This window comes from Helianthus annuus, chromosome 2 (assembly GCF_002127325.2).
Source record: "Helianthus annuus cultivar XRQ/B chromosome 2, HanXRQr2.0-SUNRISE, whole genome shotgun sequence".
Lineage (NCBI taxonomy): Eukaryota > Viridiplantae > Streptophyta > Magnoliopsida > Asterales > Asteraceae > Helianthus > Helianthus annuus.
Genome location: NC_035434.2, coordinates 116141729 through 116165354, shown reverse-complemented (window position 1 = coordinate 116165354; position 23626 = coordinate 116141729).

Below are 23626 nucleotides of genomic sequence, written 5' to 3'. Positions count from 1 at the left end.
AAACAAATAACAGGCAGAGATGATTTTCGTGATGCAAATGTTTCAACTTTAGGTTTTGATAAGTCTAAAGTCACTTGTTTTCGTTGCAGGGAAAAGGGGCATTTCAAGAGAGAGTGCACAAATCGCGAAGCAAGTGGAGCTCAAAATCCTTTCGGAAACAACGACTACTATAAAAGGGCGATTTATCATCAAGTTACACAACAGCTACATCAACAACAACAGGCACAAACTGCACATGGTAGAAAAGAAATTGAAGATTCAAAGAGAGCATGTCTGGTTAATCAGGGCAAGGAAAGTGGATTCAGTTGGGATAAATACATTCCAAAGGATAGTAAAGTATCTTTGGCAGATCAAGAAGATGAAAAATTGCCAGAAGGTTTTAGTTGGGACAATTATTGCCCAGACAAAGAATTCATGGCCAAAGAGATTTTAAACACTAAAGCTTTTGTTGCTAATGCTTCTGATGAATATTGGGCAGAAAATTGCAAAAGCTGAAGAAGAGAAATGGAAGAAATATGAAGAAGAAGAAGAAGAAGAAGAACAGGAACAAGCTGAAGCTGAGAAAAAGAAAAAGATTAAAAAAGAAGTTCAAGTAAGAATAGTCAAAGAAGTTCCAGAATTTGAAATCAAAACAGATGCTGATGCAGTCAAAGTTCTTGAGAAGTGTATGAATTATGATTCTCTGATCAAGCAAAACAATGAGTTGCTACACAATATAAAAAGGCTTAAAGAATCATATGATGTTTTGAACAGAGAGATTAATAAGTACACTGAGTTGAATAGTGAACAAGTTGTAGCAATGAATACACTCAAAGGGGCATACATGAGACAGCTTGACAATGTCAACTATTACACTGAAAAGTGTGCTGAGCTTGAGCTGAAACTGGAAACTCAGAGAATTGAAACTGAAAGAGTTAACAGATTATTAAAAAGTTACTCATGCTCTACTTTTGTTGTTGACAGGATTTACCCAATTATGGAAAGATTGAAGACGTTTGAGGAAGAGAAGACTTCGGAAGAAAAGAAGTCCGAGACAAAAGAAGATGATGAAGTGGAAATTTCTGGTAAGAAATCAAGTGTGGTCTACAATAGATGTCCACCCCCGGTCGAAAATGGATATTCTCCTCGAAATCCAAATTCCGAAAGAGTCAAAAAGGCAACTAACTTACAGTGGGAGTCGGGGTCGTCAGATAATTTGCCAGAAAATATTGATGTTACGTTCACATCGTCCGAAACTGATCATGAGTCCAGGTTGATAAAAAGTGTGGTCGATCAGGTGTTGGATAAAGATGACATAGAGGAGTCAAAAATGGAGTCCAAATCCGAGTCAAAGTCTGAGTCCGACACGTCAAAGTCAACAACCAAAAAGGACAAACGGGTTTATGATAAAGAATTTTTGTTATCAAAATCTAATTTGAATGACGAACCGGTCAAAGTAGCATATACTTTGAAAGATTCTGACAAATTATATTCTGATGAGATTTTTCCAATAAGAAGTGTTAAAATCGAAATGATTAAAAAGGTTTTCAAAATCACAGAAATTAATATTTCTGAAATAAAAGATTTAAATCTTTCTAAAAAACCTAAACAATACACTTCAAAAGATCAACAAAGAATAAACAAGAAAATGGGTTACAATTATGGTTATAGTTTTCAAAAGAAACCAAACCATAATGGTAATTTCAAAAAGAAAGGTCTTGGATTTAATCAACCAAAAAATTATAAAAATGAAAAAGTTTATAAACCAAAAACTGTGTTTGTTTCAGGAAAATCATCAGAGGCTGAAAAGGAGCAAGCATTCAGAAAGCAGACAAACAAAGAATTCCTTGCAAAGAAGCAAGAGGACATGAAGAAAAGTGCTGCTCAGAAGAAGACAGAGACGAGAACCTGTTTTCAATGTAAAACAGTCGGTCATATTGCCAGAAATTGTCCAAAGGCAATACAGATAAAACAGGGAGTCTCTGGTAAACTGAAAGAAAAAGTTGTTGAAAAAACTGAACTTACAACTAGAAAATTTACAGGTTTTGAAAATTCAAAATTTGAGGTTGGTGAATGTTCAAGGAATGTTTTAAAAGGAAAAGAAAATCTGAAAAATCAGAAATGGGTGGTTAAGGGTTCAGGAAGTAGTTGTAGCGATGAATCTGATTTATCAAAATCAGAGGAACTATCTACTGGCGATGAATCTGTCTCCACAAAGACAGAGGAGCCACAGGTTGTTGTCAAAGATGAGAAGAAAGTTCCACCAGTGGATGATGTAAATTTTCCACCACTAAAGGCTGAGAATTTAAGATCTAAAATCGGCAAAGTTGAAATTTCAAATCAATTTTATTCTGAAAAGAAGAAATTTGATGTTGAAAAGGCTTTCAACGGAAATATGAAACACATTTTTGGAAAAATGGTAATGGTAAAGCCAAAGGAATCAAAGAATTTTATGCTTCCAAAAAGAGTGTTCACAAGTCTGTTGAAAGTAACGATGGAGAAGATATTGTTTCACCCAAGGAAGGTTAGGCTTGGGTGGATATATTTTTCAAAGAATAAACACCTGACTTGCCGGAGCTCCCAAGTTGGTAATCGCGGAGCATGAATCGGCATCATTCTGAAAATGTTTTTTTTTAATTTAAAATTGAAAAGTGTAAATTGCCAGAACTCCCAGGTTGATAAGTGTGGAGTAGGAATCGGCATCTTGAGAATTCAACCAACAAGTGGTAATTGGTTGAAAAGCATTTTTACAAGTGATTGGTTTTTGATCTTACAAGTGGTTAATCAAGGTCATTAAGTTGAACTTGATTTAACTATCATTATAAAGAGGAAAGAAACAATGTGATGATCTTAAACCCGTTTCCTACAAGTGGTAAAATCAACAAAACTAATTTTCCGGAAAAACCATTTTGATTAAAACAAACTTAAGTGTTTTGAAATCATAATGGGAAAATAGTTTGTTGTAAGGGGGAGTTCTGATTGTTTACGCAAAGTGGATGGAGAATTGAGGCGATTCACATCATGTTGTCATGTTCTTGTACAGTTTGTTTTAAATTTTTTTTAAATGTGTTTGAATTTTAGGGGGAGTAAAATTTTAGAAATTTCAAAAAATCCAAAAACATTAGAAAATTTGAAAAAGCAAAAAACATGATAAAATGAAAAATGAGTTTTTGTTGCATAAAAGAGGAAATGATAGTACATCAGTGGACTATCATAACATGCTAAAGAAATGAAAAGTCAAAAATGTGATAAACAATCTCACTGTGGATGTGCCAGTAGGTTTTTGCACATTTAGTAGATTGTGACGAGATATAAATATAAAATTCAAACTTGCTTATCTCGTGGGGAACATTTCTTGGATATATGGGTAACCCCCGAAATCTTGTTTGAAAGGTCCCTCTTTCTGAGATACTAGGTCTTTATACTCAGTGATATCTGGGGTATTATCCCGGGACTTCTGCTGAACGGAAGTTCTGACCTAGTCTCCGCATAATACTTTCTGCATTGCTTGAAATATAGCGCAGCCCTCAGCATAAAAATGATAAAACGTTGAAAAAGGCTAAATCATATGCTGTTGTAAAAAAGATCCTCTAAAGGGGACACACCTAAAGTCGAACCGTCATCTCTCTGTTGAACGGAAGTTCTTACCTGAGCTCTCTCGGTTTCTCATCTAACCCCTTACAGATATCATCTAGGTATACTCACCTGTAAGATATTGGGATCTGGATACAGGAGTATATTCAAGTGGTGGGACACACGAATAAGTTTAAGTTCTTAAGACATTAATCTCGTATCTCGGAACAGTTGAAATTTGTGTGAAAATTTAAGTGGACCAGTATACTGACAATCTAGGTGAATTGTTTAGAACTTAATATGTTTAAAGCTTAACGGTGTTAGTGATTTGTCTCAAAAACTGATATGATCCTCTTGCACAAACTCGCAAAAATATTGTTTGTAAATATTTCTTTATTGCATTTCTTAAAAATCAAAAATTAAAAAAAAAAGATTTTAGTGTGTTTAGCATAAATTTTTGAAAAATACAAAAAGATTTTCGACAACTGATGTTGAAAAGCTGATTTCCAAAATTCCAAGTGCTAAACTTGATGAACAGGTTTGGGAGAGAGTGTATGAAGAAGTTATGTTTACAAGTGGTCACTAAAGTTTAAATCATTTTTGAAAGATATCTGCAAATGATTTCTAAATTTTAAATCTTTAAAGTTTGAGAAACTTATGTGTTTGGTAGAGTTTTTACAGGAAATGGCAGGTTCCAATACCTGAAGATGATGATTTCCAGACAAAGATCCTAGCAGATTGAGAGGGGGAGTCTGAAGACATCGAGAGGGAGGGTAAAAATGAAGAAAGACAGATCGAGATTCTGAAGATAGAAGAAAGAAGATAGAGATTAAGTGAGGATGCTTACAATGAAGAATACTTTGAAAAAGAGCGAGTAGACTGATAAAGACTAAAGGTTTGACAAATGAAGACTCGACACTAAAGACTCCGTCAACATCCGAGGGGGAGTTTGTTGGTGCATCCGTCTGTCGACTTCGTCTTGTATCGAGTCTTGTATAGAAATAGATATATCAAGGCTCGGAAATCTAGAAAGTGTAAATTAGATGTAATTCTGCTTGAAATGACACTAGGTCATTTCAAGCGAAATCAGATGCTTTTAATTCCGCTTGAAGGTTAAATGTTGATTTCACTTGAAATCATTTGGAGCGAAATCAGGTTTCGCTTGAAGCTATTTCAAGCGGAATCATATCTATTATAAATACCTGATGTTGTGTGTCAGTTGAAGCGGAATTAGCAGAGTGTTTTCCGATGGCGAAGCTCTGTCGAAGTGTCTTCTGAATTGTAACTGTTCCAGAATCAATATAAAAGTCAGTTTTAAAGTGAATACAGCTGAAATAACACTAATACACTTGTTTCCGCCTTTTGTATTGGTGAATTACTCTTCTGATCGACTCGTTCGGGTCTGAACACGATCCTACATTTTTTAACGCCATAAAACACTCAAAAGCTATATTTTCAGGGTCCAAAGTGTAACTTATAGTGTGAACAAGTGTGAACAAAAGTATTTAAAACACTAAAAAGCCAGCTCCTAGTTAAAACGCCATAACAAAAAAGCTATATTTTCAGGGTCCAAAGTGTAACTTATAGTGTGAACAAGTGTGAACACAAGTATTTAAAACACTAAAAAACCAGCTCCTAGTTAAAACGCCTATATTTTCAGGGTCCAAAGTGTAACTTATAGTGTGAACAAGTGTAAACAAGTGTGAACACAAGTATTTAATTAGTTTCATCATACACTGGGGAATGTAATTGGAAATAAAAGAATTCATACTCCAATGAAGACACACAGAGCTCCCAGTTAAAACGCCATAACAAAAAAAAGATATTTTTTGAGCTATAATTTACAACAGCTCAAAAAACGCCATAAAAACACCTAGTTCAGAAAAACGCCATGAAAATACCTAGTCTAAAACGCCATAAAACACCCAGTTCAGAAAAACGCCATAAAACCCAGTTAATTTTTTTTCGAAAAGTATATCAATAGTATACTCATTGTAAAGATAAAAAAAACGCTGAGTTTTATGGTGTAATTTTTTTCGAAAAATAATCACTTATAAAAAAGTTATTGTCGTTTAAATATGATGGGGGAAAATGGCATGTGATTAGCATGTGCACCTTTGTTTGGATCTTCCTATTTTACCCCTCCTGGTAGTTCCAAGACCCCTATTATTTACAAAAATGTCACCGCATCAATCTCAGCCACAAACCACTAAGATCTTGTGGCTGAGAATCGTTCTCACACTTTGAGGCGTTCTCTCCTGATCATGTTCCTATATATATATGTGCAAAATAGAAGCCAATGAATAGTGTTTTAAATATTATAATAATATATAGTATTTTTAATATACATATATATTATTATATTTATGTATTAAAAATAGAAGCCAATGAATAGTGTTTTAAATATTATAATGATATATAGTTTTTAATACTTTTATTATCTTCTTTACTTTTTAAGTTGGATAAGCTTGTGTCAACCGGTACTGGTATTGAAAATATCGGATCGGTTATCGGTACATGAAGGCAAAAACCGACACCAACCTGGTACAGAAAACGCCAAAAGTCGATATCGAATTGATTTTGAAAATCTTTTAGTTTGGGAAATTCGGTACTGCTACCCGATACTATTTGTTCATCTCTGATCACGGGTACCGTACGAATAACAACGGTATCGTGCAACTTTTTTGTTGATTTTCTTCAACTTCTAATGATTTCTTTTTTTTAGTTTCAAGGGTAGGGATGAGCTCGGTGCCAACCAATACCGAATCGGTACTGGTACCGAAAATAACAGTTACGGTACAGGTATATGAAGGTACCAGGAACGCCAAAAGTCGTACCGAATTGGTACTTAAGATCTTTCGGTTCGGGAATTCGGTACCGGTACCCAGTATCATTTGCTCATCTCTGACCACATGTTTCATATGAACAACATCATTACCATAATTTTTTGGCTGATTTTCTTTTGGTTATCTTTTAGTGTTTTTTTCTATATTTTCTTTTTATTCTTGTTAGCGGTTCCGTGCGCAACAAACTTGTAGTGATTTCAAAACACATGTAAACACAGACTAAACAACAAAAGACATTTCGCCGCAACGCGATGATAGTAAAAAACTAGTTAGTTTAATAAGCATATTATGTCTAGGTTGACTTGTTTATCGTGTGCTTGATAAACGAGTCGTGTTCAGTTTGTATCAAAATTAATCAATGCAATTTATCAACCTATTTAAAATTAATCAGTTTAGAACATTATAACAAACCACCAACCAATTTATTGTATGATTACAACACATTCACATTCCATCAATACCTTCTTACTTGCTACTTGTTTGACCCGTTTAGATAAACGATTTACATGGGCCATGTTCCGGTTAAATAGTTATAAGTGTGCCTGGGTTAGGATTAATATCTTTAACACGAATATATATATATATATATATATATATATAGAGGCTAGTTAACGTACATTACGGCTTAACGTACGACCAATACGATAGGTAATTATGCACGTTATAAACTAAAAAACCCAAATCACACATGTTGAAAACCATTAATCACGCATATGGAAAACATTAATCAAGCATGTTATACCTATAATCACGCACATTATCGTATGTGATGTAGGTTAAGCCGTAATGTATTTTACACTTTATATATACACACACACACACACACACACACTAGTTTATAGACCCGTGTATTACACAGGTTGAATAAAGACAATATGTTACGTAAACCCGTGTAACGCATAGACTATAACCTAGTGACTTAGATAATAATAACAATAGCAATAACAGTTTTTCTCATTTGTTCCCGAGTTTTGCATTTTTTTTGTCATTTTCATCCAGCCCATTAACTTCATCAAAAAAGTCAGTTTAATGAGGGGCATTTTTGTCTTTTTACTTATTTAAGTTATCGTTTTTTAATCCAAATAAAACCCACCCCATTAATTTATGTCATCGCTCAAATGTGAACTTAAAAAGCTATGTAAATATCTTCTATTTAACTTAATCATTGTTGATATTAAATTACAAAAATAAATTAAAATATAATCTAAATTATATAAAGAGTTAATTACATAGTTAGTCCCCGTGGTTTGCCCAAAGTAACATACTTAGGTACTAATAGTTTAAAATCACATTCTAGGGTATTAACTTTTCATTTTGTAACGTTTGGAGGTATTAACATTATTTGTAGGTTTAAAATCACATTCTATTAGTACCTAAGTATGTTATTTTGTGCAAACCACAGGGACTAACTATGTTAATACCCTAGAAGTTAATACCTCCAATCGTTACAAAATGAAAAGTTAAGACCCTAGAAGGTGATTTTAAACAATTAGTACCTAAGTATATTATTTTGTGCAAACCACAGGGACTAACTATGTAATTAACTCTTATATAAAATATAATTTAAATTTTTGTAGGATCATTATTGGACCCGAATTGAGTCGATGAGAGGCGTTCTATACACTATGAAAGGCGGAAACAGACATAATGCATGAATTCAGCAAAATCTTCACTTAAATTGTCGTTTGTATTGATCTGGAACACAATTACAGCAAGACGACACTTTGACAGAGCTTCACCGTCGGAAAATCTCTAGGTAATTTCGTACCAAATTACACGAAATCACAACTATTTATAGACACTATAATTCCGCATGAAACATGCTTGACACAGAATCACTTACACACGAAATTACATTTCATACGATATTAGGGACTAATTCCGCACGGAATTAATAACATACCCTTCATGCGGAATTACCATCTTCATGCGGAATTACTTGATGCTTCATTTCTCGAACTTCGTGACATGAGCAATGCAAGACTCGATACAAGACGAAGTCGACAGATGTATGCACCAACAGACTCCCCCTCAGATGTTGACGAGTCTATTGTGTGTCGAGTCTTCGCATCTTCAGTCTTTATCAGTCTGTCTGCTCTCTTTTCCATCAGCATCAAAACAGACTCTCCCTCTCAACATTCCTTTTTCAGGATCAAGATTAGAACATGGCTTTATGTTCTCTCCATTTCTCTTGATCAGATCTCTTGATTCCTTAAGTTTATCAGCATCATCAGCGTGTGTGATCTTCTAGTTCCAGAATCGAAACCTGGCTCACTAAATCAGAATCTGGCTCTTTGCATTTACAGACTGCCCCTCGAGTTATGCTCGACATCAGGATCGTCACCTGGCTTCCAGAATCTTCAGGTATCGGAACCTGGTTTTCTCTAATCACAAAGTCCTCAGGTATCGGAACCTGACTCTTCTCAAATTTTAAACCTGCATTGTCTCTACCTCAAACATAAGATTTATGATGTGAAGATTTGACAATCACAGACACCACCTGTAGATCTCTTTCTGATGAACCTTTAAAAAAATGATTTAATCATTTTAAGAACTTTAAAACACAAACTCCCTCTCACGAAATGTCATCAAGTTTAGCACTTGGAATTTTGAAAATCAGCTATTCAACACCAGTTGTCGAAAATCTTTTTGGATTTTTCAAACATTTATACTAAAACACACTGAAAATCTTTTTGGGATTTTTCATAAAAAAATGCAGTAAAGAAATATTTACAGACAATATTTTTGTGAGTTTGTGTAAGAGGATCATATCAGTTTATGAGACAGATCACCAACACCATTAAGCTTCATTTCATTTTAAGTTCTAAACAATTCACTTAGATTGTCAGTATATTGATCCACTTAAATTTTCACACAAAGTTCAACTGTTTCGAGATACTAGATTAATGTCTTAAACACAGAAACTTAATCGCGTGTCCCACCACTTGAATATACTCCCGTATCCAGATCCCAATATTCAGTCTTACAGGTGAGTATACCTAGATGATATCTGTTTAAGGGTTAAATACGAAACCGTGAGAGCTCAGATCAGAACTTCCGTTCAGCAGAGAGATGACGGCTCGACTTTTGGTGTGTTCCCTTTAGAGAATCTTTTCTTCAACAGCACATGATTAACATTTTTTAATGTTTCATCACTTTTTGTACTGAGGGCGATGCTATATTTTAAGCAATTTGCAAAGTATTATACGGGGACTAGGCCATTGCTTTCGCAAAATCAGAAGTCCCGGGATAATACCCCAGATATCACTGAGTATAAATGTAGGACCGGTTTTGACGTCGTTCGATTGCGTAACGAACGTTTCACGTGCGGAATCCGTGAACGAACGTGATCGAACACACGATAACGTACTACTAATGTGATTCCATTGCTAAATTTGACGTGTACGGTACAAGAATCACAAATATACAACTTTCTCTCTCTAGAAAGTCTTCTCCTCCAAGTCTCCTCCTAAACTCTTTCAAGAACTAACTAACTCATGACATAAACTCCTATTTATATGGTCAAGGCAACTTAATGAAAGTTCTCATTAATTACAAGTTTGCCACCTTGCCATTTCTAACTAAATATGACATTATGCGCTTGATTTCTTCCGGCTTCTCACTACGACTCGGATTGACGAAGGCGATAGACAATAAATGCATCAACAATCTCCCCCTTGGATATTGCCGTAGTCAATCTCGTAGTGAAACTCGTAGCGACTTTTCTTTCTCTCTCTCTAAAACTCGAACAAAGATGTAGTCGACAGACAACTGCACTAACAAACTCCCCCTTGAATGTTGACGGAATCTTTAGTGAGAGTCTTCAAATACTCTTGCTCGAACAGAATCCCGGTGGATCTGTCTTCAGCTTTCGTTGCTCTCTTTCTTCAGAATCTTCAGGCTCCCCCTTTCGTCAAGCTTCCGTGCTTTTGGGATCGACGCCTGGCTTTTCCGTATCAACAAATCAGAAACCTGCATATCTCAAACACACAATTATAACAAACAATATTGTGATTCAACTAAATGAATCAACTAAACATTTGAGAATTATCACATTTAAAACTGATAAAATTTGAAACATTCCAATTTCTAATTCAAATTAATGAATTATCTTAAACATTTCAAACCAATTAACCAACCTGTCTGTTCATCATGTTTAGCCTTTGAGATTTTGAATGTCAGCTCTCCAACATCAGTTGTCGAAAATCTTTTTGGATTTTTTCAAAATAAGAAACATAAATGTAAAGACAAAAATTAAATGCAGAAAGGAAATATGTACAAACATATTTTTGTGAGTTTGTGTAAGAGGATCATATCAGTATTTGAGACACATCACAAGCACCGTTAAGCTTTTAGACATTTTAAGTTCTAAACGATTCACGTTGATTGACGATATAGTTGTCCTCTTAAATTTTCATACAATTTTCAATCGATTCAGGATACTATTTAAGTGTTTTATGAACTTAGTTCAATTCATGTGTCCCACCTCTTGAATATACTCCCGAATCCAGAATCTCAATATTCAGTCTTACAGGTATGAATACTACAATGATATATGTACATAAATTAGGGGTTAAATGCGAGAACTGAGGGATCTCAGGTCAGAACTTCCGTTCAGCAGAGAGATATCAGCTTCGACTTAGCAGTGTGTCCCCTTTAGAGGATCTTTTCAGCTACAACAGATGATTATCAATTTTATTGTCTAATCAGCTGAGGGCTTTATGCTATGTTTCAAGCATTTTGCGGAAAGTATTAGCCAAGGACTAGGTCAGAACTACCGTTCAGCAGAAGTCCCGGAATAATACCCCAGACATCATAGAGTATAAACACCTAGTATATCAGAATACGAGACCTTTCAAACGAGATTTCAGGGGTTACCTATATATCCAAGTAGTGTTCCCCACAAATTTCACAAGTTTGAAATTTTAGGTTTATATCCCAAATAAATCTACTAAATGTACAAAAACCTATCGTCACATCATCAGTGAGACCGTTTATTACATTTGACATTACATTTCTTTAGCGTGCTGTGATAGTCCACTGATTTACAATCATTTCCTCTTTTTCACAACAAAACTCATTTTTGATTTTTCGATGTTTTTGACATTTTCAAATTTTCAAATTTTTTTAAAAATCTTTCTCCCCCTAAAATCAAAATATGTTTCAATTTTGATTTTCTGAGAAAATTTGAAACAAACTGTACAAAATTGACAACATGATATCGAATCGCTTCAATTCGCCATCCACTTGGCGTAAACAATCAGAACTCCCCCTCACAACAAACTATTTTCCCATTATGATTTCAAAACACTTAAGTTTGTTTTAATCAAAATGGTTTTTCCGGAAAAATTAGTTTGTTTACCAAACAGTTTAGGTATGGGGTTACTTCATCATCTTGTTTTCTACACAATAGTAGGAAAATCCAAGTACAAGTTAATGTCCTTGATTTACCATTTGCAGTTCAGAATCCTTTGTACCACTTGCAAAACATAAACTCATCTAATACCTCTTGTAAGAAAAACACATACAAACCTTTTTACCGTTTGTATGATTGACGTTACCGAATAAAATTCAAGAAAGATGCCGATTCATGATCCACGATACCATCTTGGGATCTCCGGCAATTCCTGCAAAATCTCAAATACTGATTTAGAAAGATGCCGATTCATGCTCCACTCTTACCAACCTGGGAGCTCCGGCAAGTCAGGTTTTTCTATTTGAAAAGTTTCACCTAAGCCTGACTGTCCTTGGGTGATTTTGAATTCTTGTTCAACAATGGTGGAAAGTTTGTATCATCCATTGTTAAACCTGAATTCTCAGATTTTATCTCAACAACTGGCTCTTCTGGTTTTACCGAACCAGAATCATTGCCTGAATGTGGCTTGTCTGACTTTGATGAGCCAGATTCATCGCCGACATGTGGCTCCTTTGTTTCCAAAGAAACAGATTCATTACCACAAAATGTTACCTTCTTCTTTATCTCCTCTTTTGTCCTCAGATTTGCATCTGACGAATTCGGTTTACTGGACTTTGTTGTCGAGTGAATCGATTCATCAACACTCTTATTCGATCTGTCGGGTGAACCCGAGGACAAAATCTTTTCGAGATATTCTCTCGCTTTCTTTCTCTTTTTCCTCAGTCGGTCTTTCTGCCCCTGAGAAAGCTTTATCTTTGTTTCTTGAACTTTAGGTTCTTTGACCTTCTGTTCTTTGACGTTTTGGCCCGAAACTTTCAATTCTTTGGGCTTGACAACGACTGGTTTCTTCTTTGCCATTTTCTGAGAATTGGCCCTCAATCTTTCATGCGATCTCCTTGGGCAATCTCGGGCAATGTGACCTTTGATGTTGCAGTTAAAGCACCTCCTGGTCTCATAACTCCAGTATTGGCAGTTAACAGCAATGTGTCCGTGATATCCGCAGCTGTAACACACTCTGTTATCGTACCGTATACCACCTTCACACCAAACGCTCAGATCATAGCATTGTCTGGCTTGGTGATATTCCTTCCTCAAGTTTGCTGGATTTGGCTTTTGAGCACTGTGGTTCGACCTGCACCACTTATTACCAACATTTTTTGAATTTTCATTTTTTACTTTTTGTAATTTTTCATTTTGATTGGATGATTGATCTGATGAGCTTTTATTATCTTTTTGAACAATTTTCTCATTTTTAGTTTTTTGTTTCTGTTCCGCTTTCTTCTTCAAAGGTTTTTGCTTCGAGCATTCACCCTTTTCAGTTGATTGCAGAACAGTTTTCTGAAACTTTTCCTTTTTATCATCAGATTTTTCACCACAATCTTTAACTTTGACTTTGTCAAAGTTTGTGACATTGTCACTTATTGGAATTGAATTGATTGGTTTTGGACAGGGAAACTTCAAACTGTCTGATGCAGTCACAAAACCTATCAATTTCTTTTCAAGTTCATCAATCTTGATTCTTGAATTCTCAGCTTCTTTTTCAAGCTGAGAAATTCGTTCAAGATGAGACTTGATAGATTTTTCATTCTCATTCTTCATGTTTTCAAGAACAGATTTTTCATTTTCCAAAACTTTTATCTGTTCCTGAAATTTTGTCTCATTTGCTTTCAAATTCTTGTTTTCCAGCTTTATCCAGAAATCGTCATTTTCTGATGATTTCTGTTTGTTTTCAAACTCTTTTTCTTTTTCTTTCAAAACTTTGTTTTCTGATGTCAAACTGTTCAAATTACCCAACAGTTTGTCATTTTCAGTTTTCAACTTCTCACAAATTTCTTTCAGAATAAGAATCTGCTTATCATCAGCCTGCTTTTCATATTTCAACTTCTTGATCTCCAATGCCAAATTTCCACGTCTCTCACGAGTTTGTCATTGTCAGTCTTAAAGTTGTCACACTTAGAGCACACTGATTCACAACTTGATGATCCAAACTCTGCAGATTCCTCAGCATTTGAAGCTTCTTCTTCATTAGCCCTGAATGTACCTGCACAAAATATTTTAACGAAATCAAGAGGATTTTCATTCTCATCTATATAACAACCTCTCTTGATATCGTATTTCATCACATATTTTGCCCTAACACATTCAACAATCCTTTTGATCATCTCCTCAATCACATCTAAACCCAGATTCAACACATGATTTTCCAACACTTTAATCATATCTTTTCTTTTCTTTTTATTTTCAAATTCATGGGTTTTAAGTTTGCTGATGAATTTGTTTAGGTGTAATTTTGAAAAATTTGAATCCTTCCTTAAATTTTCCAAACATTCACTCCATTCAACAGGTAATGCATCTGCAAACTTTTCTATCTTTTCAGCATCTGACAGAACTATCTCATGATTTTTCAAGTAATTAAGTAAGACGCTATATCGGTTTTCTAGATCTTCCAAAGTTTCATCTTTCAAACATACAAAATATTTAAACCTTTTGACCCATCCATCCTTTTTCACATTTTTATAACTCTCATCTATAAATCCTCGATTCCAATCATTAAATCTCTCAAAATAATAATTTTCTTCTTCATCAAACATTTTGATCTCACTTTCTTTGTTAAGTGACTTGATTCAAAAATTTGTTTTTCCTTCAAAATTCACAAATTTTAACTCCTTGATATTTGCACCTTGTAAAAACACTCCGAATCTCCTGCAAACACACAAACAAATGATCAGTTTAAACAGAAACTGACTATGTAACAGTATGTTGATGAAACCAATCTAAGATTCGTTGTCGAAAATTCACGAACACGTTCCAATGAATGCACACTTTTAATACAAATGCCTCCAATTCTTTATAGAAAAATAATGGTTTTTTTTTTGTTTGTTTTTTTTTATTACTAATTTTTTATAACAACAATATCAAAATTGAATTGTTCAAAATTATCAAAACAATCTGTTCAAACAATATCAAGGAACAATATGATCACTGAACAATATGAATATTGAATCTGTTCAAAATTATCAAAATTTTAACCATCAGTTACCGATTCAAATCGAAATCTCAAACGATACACCAAAATTACATCAAAAAACCTTTCGATTTTACCAAAACTTTGACTAAATCAATCGATATATTCTGAACATTAAAAAACTGTGATTGGACCGATATCTAAGTGGGGCGGTGGGTTTAATATTTGAAAGACTTTGATAGGGCTGTCTAAAAAATGAATCTGAATAACAACTTTATCAACAAACAATGATTGGTTCTTAAAATGGTAGTGGGTCGGTAATACTCTTAGGTGATTGGGCCATCACTTTGTAAGTGGACGGTTCAAGACAATAACATGCATTGGGCCAAATTTTTTAGCTATGGGCGGCATTACTACCACTATCACATGGGTTAGGGGTGGCAACATATGATTGATTCTTTTTTTTTAATTAATGGGGCGGTTCAATGAGGCTGATTGGGCCTTTACTATTAAATGGGGCAACTGTTGATTGGACCAAAATATATCATGGGGCGGTGCAACTGTGAGCTTGCCGATAACCTTTAGTAATCACACGATATGTGCAAACAATAACATCCTGCCAACCAACAATCAATTGTAGCCGACAACCCCCTTTTTTCAGAAACTCACGTGAAGAAGATGACTAATGAGCGATCCATACTGACACTTGGAGCGGACCACATCAGACACAAAGAGCGAACCTGTATTACCAAATGAGCGGTCCTGAATTTGACTTAAAAGCGAGCCAAAACTGTACGTTTGAGCAAACCAGAACTAATGCCACATGAGCGAACCAAATCTATTCCAAATAAGCGATCCAAACTTCTGACCAAATAAGCGATTCTGAGCTGAAATTTGACGCGAATTCGGACCGAAAAACCGCAATTACTCCTAAACGACTTAGAGTTTCGAGCTGAAACTTGGTAGGGTTGTAGATCGGGTCTATGCGCACAACATATCCAAAAATTAGACGATTTGGACCGTATTTACCCGTTCAATTTGACGAAAAACGATGAAAAACGTGAAAAGTAGGTAAAAGATGAAGAAATAGGTGAAATCGGATCTGAATCGCCTCTGAAATCGCTGAAATCTGTACGAGAACGATGTGTTTGATCAAGCAATCGAGCTCCTAGCTCTGATACCAATTGTAGGACCGGTTTTGACGTCGTTCGATTGCGTAACGAACGTTTCACGTGCGGAATCCGTGAACGAACGTGATCGAACACACGATAACGTACTACTAATGTGATTCCATTGCTAAATTTGACGTGTACGGTACAAGAATCACAAATATACAACTTTCTCTCTCTAGAAAGTCTTCTCCTCCAAGTCTCCTCCTAAACTCTTTCAAGAACTAACTAACTCATGACATAAAGTCCTATTTATATGGTCAAGGCAACTTAATGAAAGTTCTCATTAATTACAAGTTTGCCACCTTGCCATTTCTAACTAAATATGACATTATACGCTTGATTTCTTCCGGCTTCTCACTACGACTCGGATTGACGAAGGCGATAGACAATAAATGTATCAACAATAAAGACCTAGTATCTTCAGAAAGAGGGACCTTTCAAATAAGATTTCGGGGGTTACCCATATATCCAAGAAATGTTCCCCATGATAAACAAGTTTGAATTTAGGTTTATATCTCGTCACAATTTACTAAATGTGTAAAAACCTACTGGCATATCCGCAGTGAGACTGTTTATCACATTTTGACTTTCCATTTCTTTAGCATGTTGTGATAGTCCACTGATGTACTATCATTTCCTCTTTTCACACCAAAACTCTTTTTCATTTTATCATGTTTTTGTTGTTTCTCAAATTTTCTAATGTTTTTGAATTTTCTGAAATTTTTACTCCCCCTAAAATGCAAACATATTAAAAGAAATTTGAAAACAAACTATACAAGTAAAATGACAACTGCTGTGAATCGTTTTAATTCGCCATCCACTTGGCATAAACAATCAAAAATCCCCCTTTCAACAAACTATTTTCCCATTTAGATTTCAAAACACTTAAGTTTGTTTTAATCAAAATGGTTTTCCAGAAAATAAGTTTTGTTTTAACCTCTTGTAGGTTAGGGATTCATCATCTTGTTCTCAACCATTTGTATGAGGATTACATCAAGTTCAACTTAATGACCTTGATTAATCACTTTGTCAAAACAAACCTCTGTACCACTTGTAAGAAAATCAAGTACAACTTAATGTCCCTGATTTACCACTTGTAGGAATAACACATCTACACAAAATCATTTTACCAATAAAGATGCCGATTCCTGCTTCACACTTACCAACCTGGAAGCTCCGGTAAGTCAAAACCTGTAAAATTTATCAACTTTTAACTTCATTTACAAAAACAATTTTTTTTATCAGGAATGATGCCGATTCCTGCTCCGCGATTACAAACTTGGGAGCTCCGGCAAGTCAGATTTTTAAGGAAATAAAATTTCCACCCAAGTCTTACCAACCTTGGGTGTTTTTAACTCTTGTTCAGTAGGGTTATAAGTTGCCTTCTTTGTCGCATAAAAATCTTTAACCCCTTGAACTTTACTCTCAACCATTTTTCCAAAAATCTTTTTCACATTCCCATTAAACGCTTTCTCAACATCAATTTCTTTCTTTTCAGAATAGAATTGATTTGAGATCTCAACCTTACCAATCTTTTGTTTAACATTTTCATCCTTCAATGATGGAAGATTAACATCATTCACTGAAGGCACTGAGTTCTCTTTTTTAAACTCAACTTGTGGCTCTTCTGGCTTTGTGGAACCAGAATCATCGCCCCTTTTTACCTCAGACTTCTTAACAACCCACATTTGGTTGTCTTTTGCTTTCTTTTTGTAAAAATTTTTCTTTGAACACTCACCAACTTCATAAGTTGAATTTTCAAAAACTTTGAATTTTTCAGTTGGTGGTTCATTTTTCCCAACAACTTTTTCTTTAAGTTTTTCAAAAACTCCCTGTTTTGTCTTTATATCCAACTGATAATTCATTGCAATGTGACCAGCTTCATTGCACTTAAAACAGGTTCGAGTATCCTTTCTATGGAAAACTCCAGTTCATTTCCTCTCAGCAAGAAACTCCTGGTTTGATTGTCTCCAGAAAGGTTTCTTCTGTTGTGACAACCCGAAGTTTCAAGGTCAGTGTCTTCGATTCCGCCCTTGTTTTAATCTCTTCTTGTTTTAATCTATCTACTCGACGTGTGACTCTGATAATCGTGCATTGGGCAAATCCCCATGTTGGGTTGTAATGTATATTGGAACGCAATGTGAATATGCTTGTTTGATTAGGAAACCATTGTCATAAGTGAACAAACTTGGCTCAATCGTGTCAAGTAACGTTAATAAACCATCGGCCCAAATTACCATGTTGACCCACTAGTATGATCGGCCCACTTACTTGTGTGGTTGGCATTATAACCTGAATGCACGTAACATCTCTTATGTGTCTCACAATTACAAAATAATAAACCCTACTTTCCTCACTTTGGTTGCGGCGGCAGAAGATCATCACCGGAGCCTATTTTTCCCCTCTGTGTTCGGGTATGTTACTGTTATGTTTGTAGAAGTAATTCATCATATGTAATCAATCAAATACATGGCATGAAAAATCGACATATTAAAGGGGTCACATGTGCCGCCAATATATGCTACTAATAATAGGAATATGAAATTGAATATGCTTGAATTGCAAGATAGGGGATCTCGATGTATGTGTGTGCATGGAGGCAAATCATGTTCATCATATTTATATTAAATGGTTTTTTTTTTAAAGGTCCAATAGAGTGAGGGTTAAGTGAGCCAAGGGTCCAATAGTATGATGGTATTCATGTGCATGTGCTTGAATGGTTGCTAGTGTCAGAACATGTATTCGATTATTAGTTGACTAACAAATCAAAAAGCATGATGTAATGGTCTTGATTTCTATGCATTGCACGTGATGTCTATTCTGCATAGTTTAGAGAACGATAACATGCTTGTGTTTTTTTTTTATGTAAATTGAAAGATTATAATATACATAGTGGGTCAGATATAAGATAAAGGGGAGGTTGAGGAATTTCAAACTTGGGCCGGTTATATGATTATATCCACGGCCAGAACCCAGTAATTCTTTTGTGCCACGTGAGTTGGGCTTCAGGTAATGGACCGAATACCGGAAGTCAGCCATACGTTTTGGTCTGAGCGTACGGGCCACACACTAAGGGATTGTGTGATTGATTGAATTATTGTTCGTGTAACACATAAAACTTACTTGTGTATTAATAAATAGAATATGAATATGGCAATGTGTCTGCTTGTATGTAACTAGTGTAGTGAGAATGGAGAATATATGAACGATGTGTTATGTGACCTCCAAACAGTTGCTGTAAGCATAATGTGGGACGAACGTTATGATCTGCCATGATAAGTTGTTAATTGGGAACACGAATATGTGTTATGAACCACTATGTGCATTGAATGACTAGGGGATATATTGAGACCTTAAACATAGTATGCAAAGTGTTTATCATGTGATTTAAGTGTATGTGAACCAACTGTTATACGAAACCATCATAGGGCTTGCTTGACCAATTTTGTTGAACAAGTAGTTAATCTTACCGAGCAAACCCAAGGTGAGTTCACTACATTCGAGCATGCGTCCCAGTGGTTGGGGACAGTCAGTGGGTATTCTATGGGGGAATAAATCTTTGGGTAAAAACGGGTATATTGGTTAATATTCTCACCTATCATCTTTTGTAAGTCCCTCATCGGGTATTAGTTAGTAGCGCTACTTAGGTTTGGCACCCTCACCCCGTGCCTGTAGAGGGCGGAGGTGAACTAATGACCCAGTCTGGCCCAGTACTAGATAGGAGTACGTGGGAAGGGCAGTCGTGTATTTCAGGAGCCGTCATTGTTCGGAAATGAGATATTAACAATATTACTTGCATTGGTTATTGAACTGTTTTATATACAACGGGTAACAAACGTTTTCTAAAACTGTGAACTCGCCAGCTTTGTCTGATACACGTGTTACATGCTCGCAGGTCCTTAGGTACTTGGAACGCGGGAACTTGCTGGCTGGAGGGCGCGAGTGGTCATGGTTGCCTTGCTGAGTTATTTCACAAACATTTATTTACTTTGATTGTGTGAAACATATACTTTGTGATACGTTAATGCTTCCGCTGAACTTATGGTTTTTGAACAACTTATGTTTGGGGATTTCAGTATTATTAAATGATGAAACTTTATTTCAAACTTGTGATTCAATGTAATTGGTGGCTCATTGCTAGTCGTCACACGCCTAACAGGGACACTCCCTAGGTGGTAATTTGGGGGTGTGACAGTTTGGTATCAGAGCCACTGGTTATAGTGAATTTGGTTTTAAAAATGATCTATAAAACCAGACTATAACTGAACTGACACGATACTGACCATGACACTCAGCTCCAGGCAGCAAGGTTCGTCTCTTGTTTACTATTGCATAGCATAGTTAGCATATACTCATGATTAGTATCACACCCGAACGCGCACTTGATATTACAATACGAATTACTATGCTATCTGTTTATGCTACATGTTTTAAGAGTAGGACTCTACTTGAATTTACATGCTCTATGTTGTGATGTCGTCGGTCGTACTGCATGAGTTTGGGGAAAACTTTTAACATGAGTAGGGAGGAACTGAGATAAGCATGCAAATCGGGTTATTATTATGGGTGCACACATAATAACAACGCGGGGTGCATGCGAGTCCCAGTAAATCTCGACTGGTGTGAAAAAGGAATCCCACGTTGTTAGTCAATCTTGTATTAGAACCTCAAAAACTGTGAATACTATAGCAATATTTGACGTCCACTTGAAATAGTCTGTTAATTCGTTCCTTCTTCCCATACTTGTAGAATCATGAACGGACGTGGTGGAGGTCGTCGTGGTGGACGTAATGGAGGCCGCGGTGGTGGGCGTGGTGAAATCCATATGACCCAAGCTGAGCTAGAAGCATTACTCAACGCTCAGGTGGCTGCAGCCTTGGCAGCTTACCAGGCTGGTATGACATGTACCAGAAATTCTCTTCCTTTGAATCGTAAACTTGAGTCTTACTTGTTGGTATATTTTCTCTCGTTAATAGGTCAGCCGGCGCCACAAAACCAGCCTCACCCACCGGCCTGCACTTTTAAAACTTTCATGGATTGCAAGCCACAGACCTTCAGTGGCACTGAAGGGGCTGTGGGACTTATACGCTGGTTCGAGAAGGCGGAGTCAGTGTTTGCGATATGTAACTGCCCAGTTGGGGATAGAGTAAAGTTTGCAGCAGGCACGCTTCAGGATGGTGCCTTGACCTGGTGGAATGCCCAGGTCCAACTGCTAGGTATTGAGGCGGCGAACGCCACTACGTGGGATGATTTTAAAGAACTGATGAGGGAGGAATACTGTCCTCGAGATGAAATAGCGAAGTTAGAGAATGAGTACTATCATCTGACAATGGTGGGGTCTGAGATTGAAGCGTATGTGAAGCGGTCGTATGAGTTAGCTGATTTGTGTCCGAACTTGTCCCGACCCATGCCCCGAAGAATCGAGTTGTTTATTAAAGGGTTACCTTCACGGGTGAAGGGTTTAGTTACGGCAGCGAACCTCAATAACCTAACCCAGATTGTTAGATTGGCACATAAAATCGTTGACCAGGAGGTGGAGAGCGACTCATTGCCACCTCGTATTTCTAGCACAACCACAGCTGCCACTACTTCCACTGCATCTGCTGCTGATAGCAAACGTAAGTGGAACGATACGGACAAGGGGTCCAACTCTGCACAGCCTCAGAAGAAGACGGATACTGGCAGCACCCGCAGTTACAGTTAGACAACATCAGTGAACCAGAACGCGAGTAACAAATCAGGGCAGGGATCATATGCGGGAAAGCTACCTTTGTGCAGCAAGTGTAACTATCATCACAAGGGACAGTGTGCTCGGGTTTGTCATCGATGTAATCGACCAGGGCATATGGCTAGGGATTGTAGGGCCACTTTTCCAGCTCAGCAGCAGTCATCACAGCAGTCGAGTAGACAACAGACTCAGCAGAACCAGGGTACTCAGAAGGGGTGTTTTCAGTGTGGGGCTGAGGGGCACTTCAAGCGAGACTGCCCTCAGCTGAAGCAGAACACAGGGGGTAGTAATGGGAACAACAATGCGGGGAACAATGCGGGTAGTGTCGCGCGTGGGCGCGGGTTTGTGTTGGGAGCTGGTGAAGCGCGGAACGACGGCAACGTGGTTACTGGTACGTTTTCAGTAAACGGGGTATTTGCTTCTATTTTATTTGACTCTGGTGCCGACTGGAGTTACGTGTCTTTGGAATTTAGTTCTCAGTTAGGATTAAGTCCTACACTTCTCGTAATGAAACACATAGTAGAAATCGCAAATGGTAAAACAATCGAAGCTACACATGTTCTACTGGGGTGTAAAATCGATCTCCTGGGTCAAGTATTCGACATTGACTTAATACCTATTACTCTTGGAAGCTTCGACGTGATCGTGGGAATGGACTGGTTGTCCAAATATCAAGCGGAGATTCTCTGTAAGGAGAAGATCATACGTGTTCCCCTTCCTAGTGGAGAATTTTTATCAGTTCAGGGGCATCGCAGTGGGACCCCGGTTAGCATTGTTTCAGCAATGAAGGCTCAGAAATATCTGCGTAAGGGTTACTCTGCAATTTTTGCTCTTGTCACTGATTCGCAGTCTAATGAAAGGAAGATTGAAGATATTCCAGTTGTTCGTGAATATCCTGACGTATTTCCGGAGGAACTCCCTGGTTTACCTCCACATCGTCAGGTGGAATTCCAGATCGACCTCGCCCCAGCGGCAGCCCCGGTTGCTCGTGCTCCTTATCGTCTTGCGCCAGGGGAGTTACAGGAATTGTCAAACCAACTCCAAGAGCTGTTGGATAGGGGTTTCATCCGACCTAGCTCTTCCCCTTGGGGAGCCCCAGTGCTATTTGTAAAGAAGAAGGATGGGTCTTTCCGAATGTGTGTAGATTATCGCGAGCTCAACAAGGTGACGGTTAAAAACCGTTATCCTCTGCCTCGTATTGACGACCTGTTTGACCAGCTGCAAGGGTCAAGTTACTATTCGAAAATCGACTTAAGGTCGGGATATCATCAAGTACGAGTTAGAGAAGAAGACGTTCCCAAAACAGCGTTTCGGACGCGATATGGCCACTACGAGTTCTTGGTTATGCCATTCGGGTTGACCAACGCACCAGCGGTCTTCATGGATCTCATGAACCGCGTGTGCAAGCCATACCTTGATGACTTCGTTATCGTTTTTATTGACGACATTCTGATTTATTCCAAGAACAAGGAAGATCATGAGCGGCATCTGCGCCTCATCTTAGAACTCCTGAGGAGGGAGCAACTGTACGCAAAATTTTCGAAGTGTGATTTTTGGATACGGGAGGTGCATTTTCTGGGGCATATAGTTAATGAGCTGGGCATACATGTGGATCCTGCCAAGATCGACGCCATCAGAAATTGGGCGGCACCAAAGAATCCTTCGGAGGTGCGGCAATTTCTCGGTCTAGCAGGGTACTATCGTCGCTTTATTCAGAATTTCTCGAAGATTGCTCAGCCACTCACTTCATTAACACAGAAGAAGGTAGTTTACTCTTGGGGGAACGAAACAGGAGGATGCATTCCAGCTTTTGAAACAGAAATTATGCAGCGCGCCAATTCTATCTCTACCGGAGGGTACCGAAGATTTTGTGGTTTATTGTGACGCTTCGATTCAGGGTCTCGGCTGCGTGTTAATGCAACGCGAGAAGGTGATAGCTTATGCTTC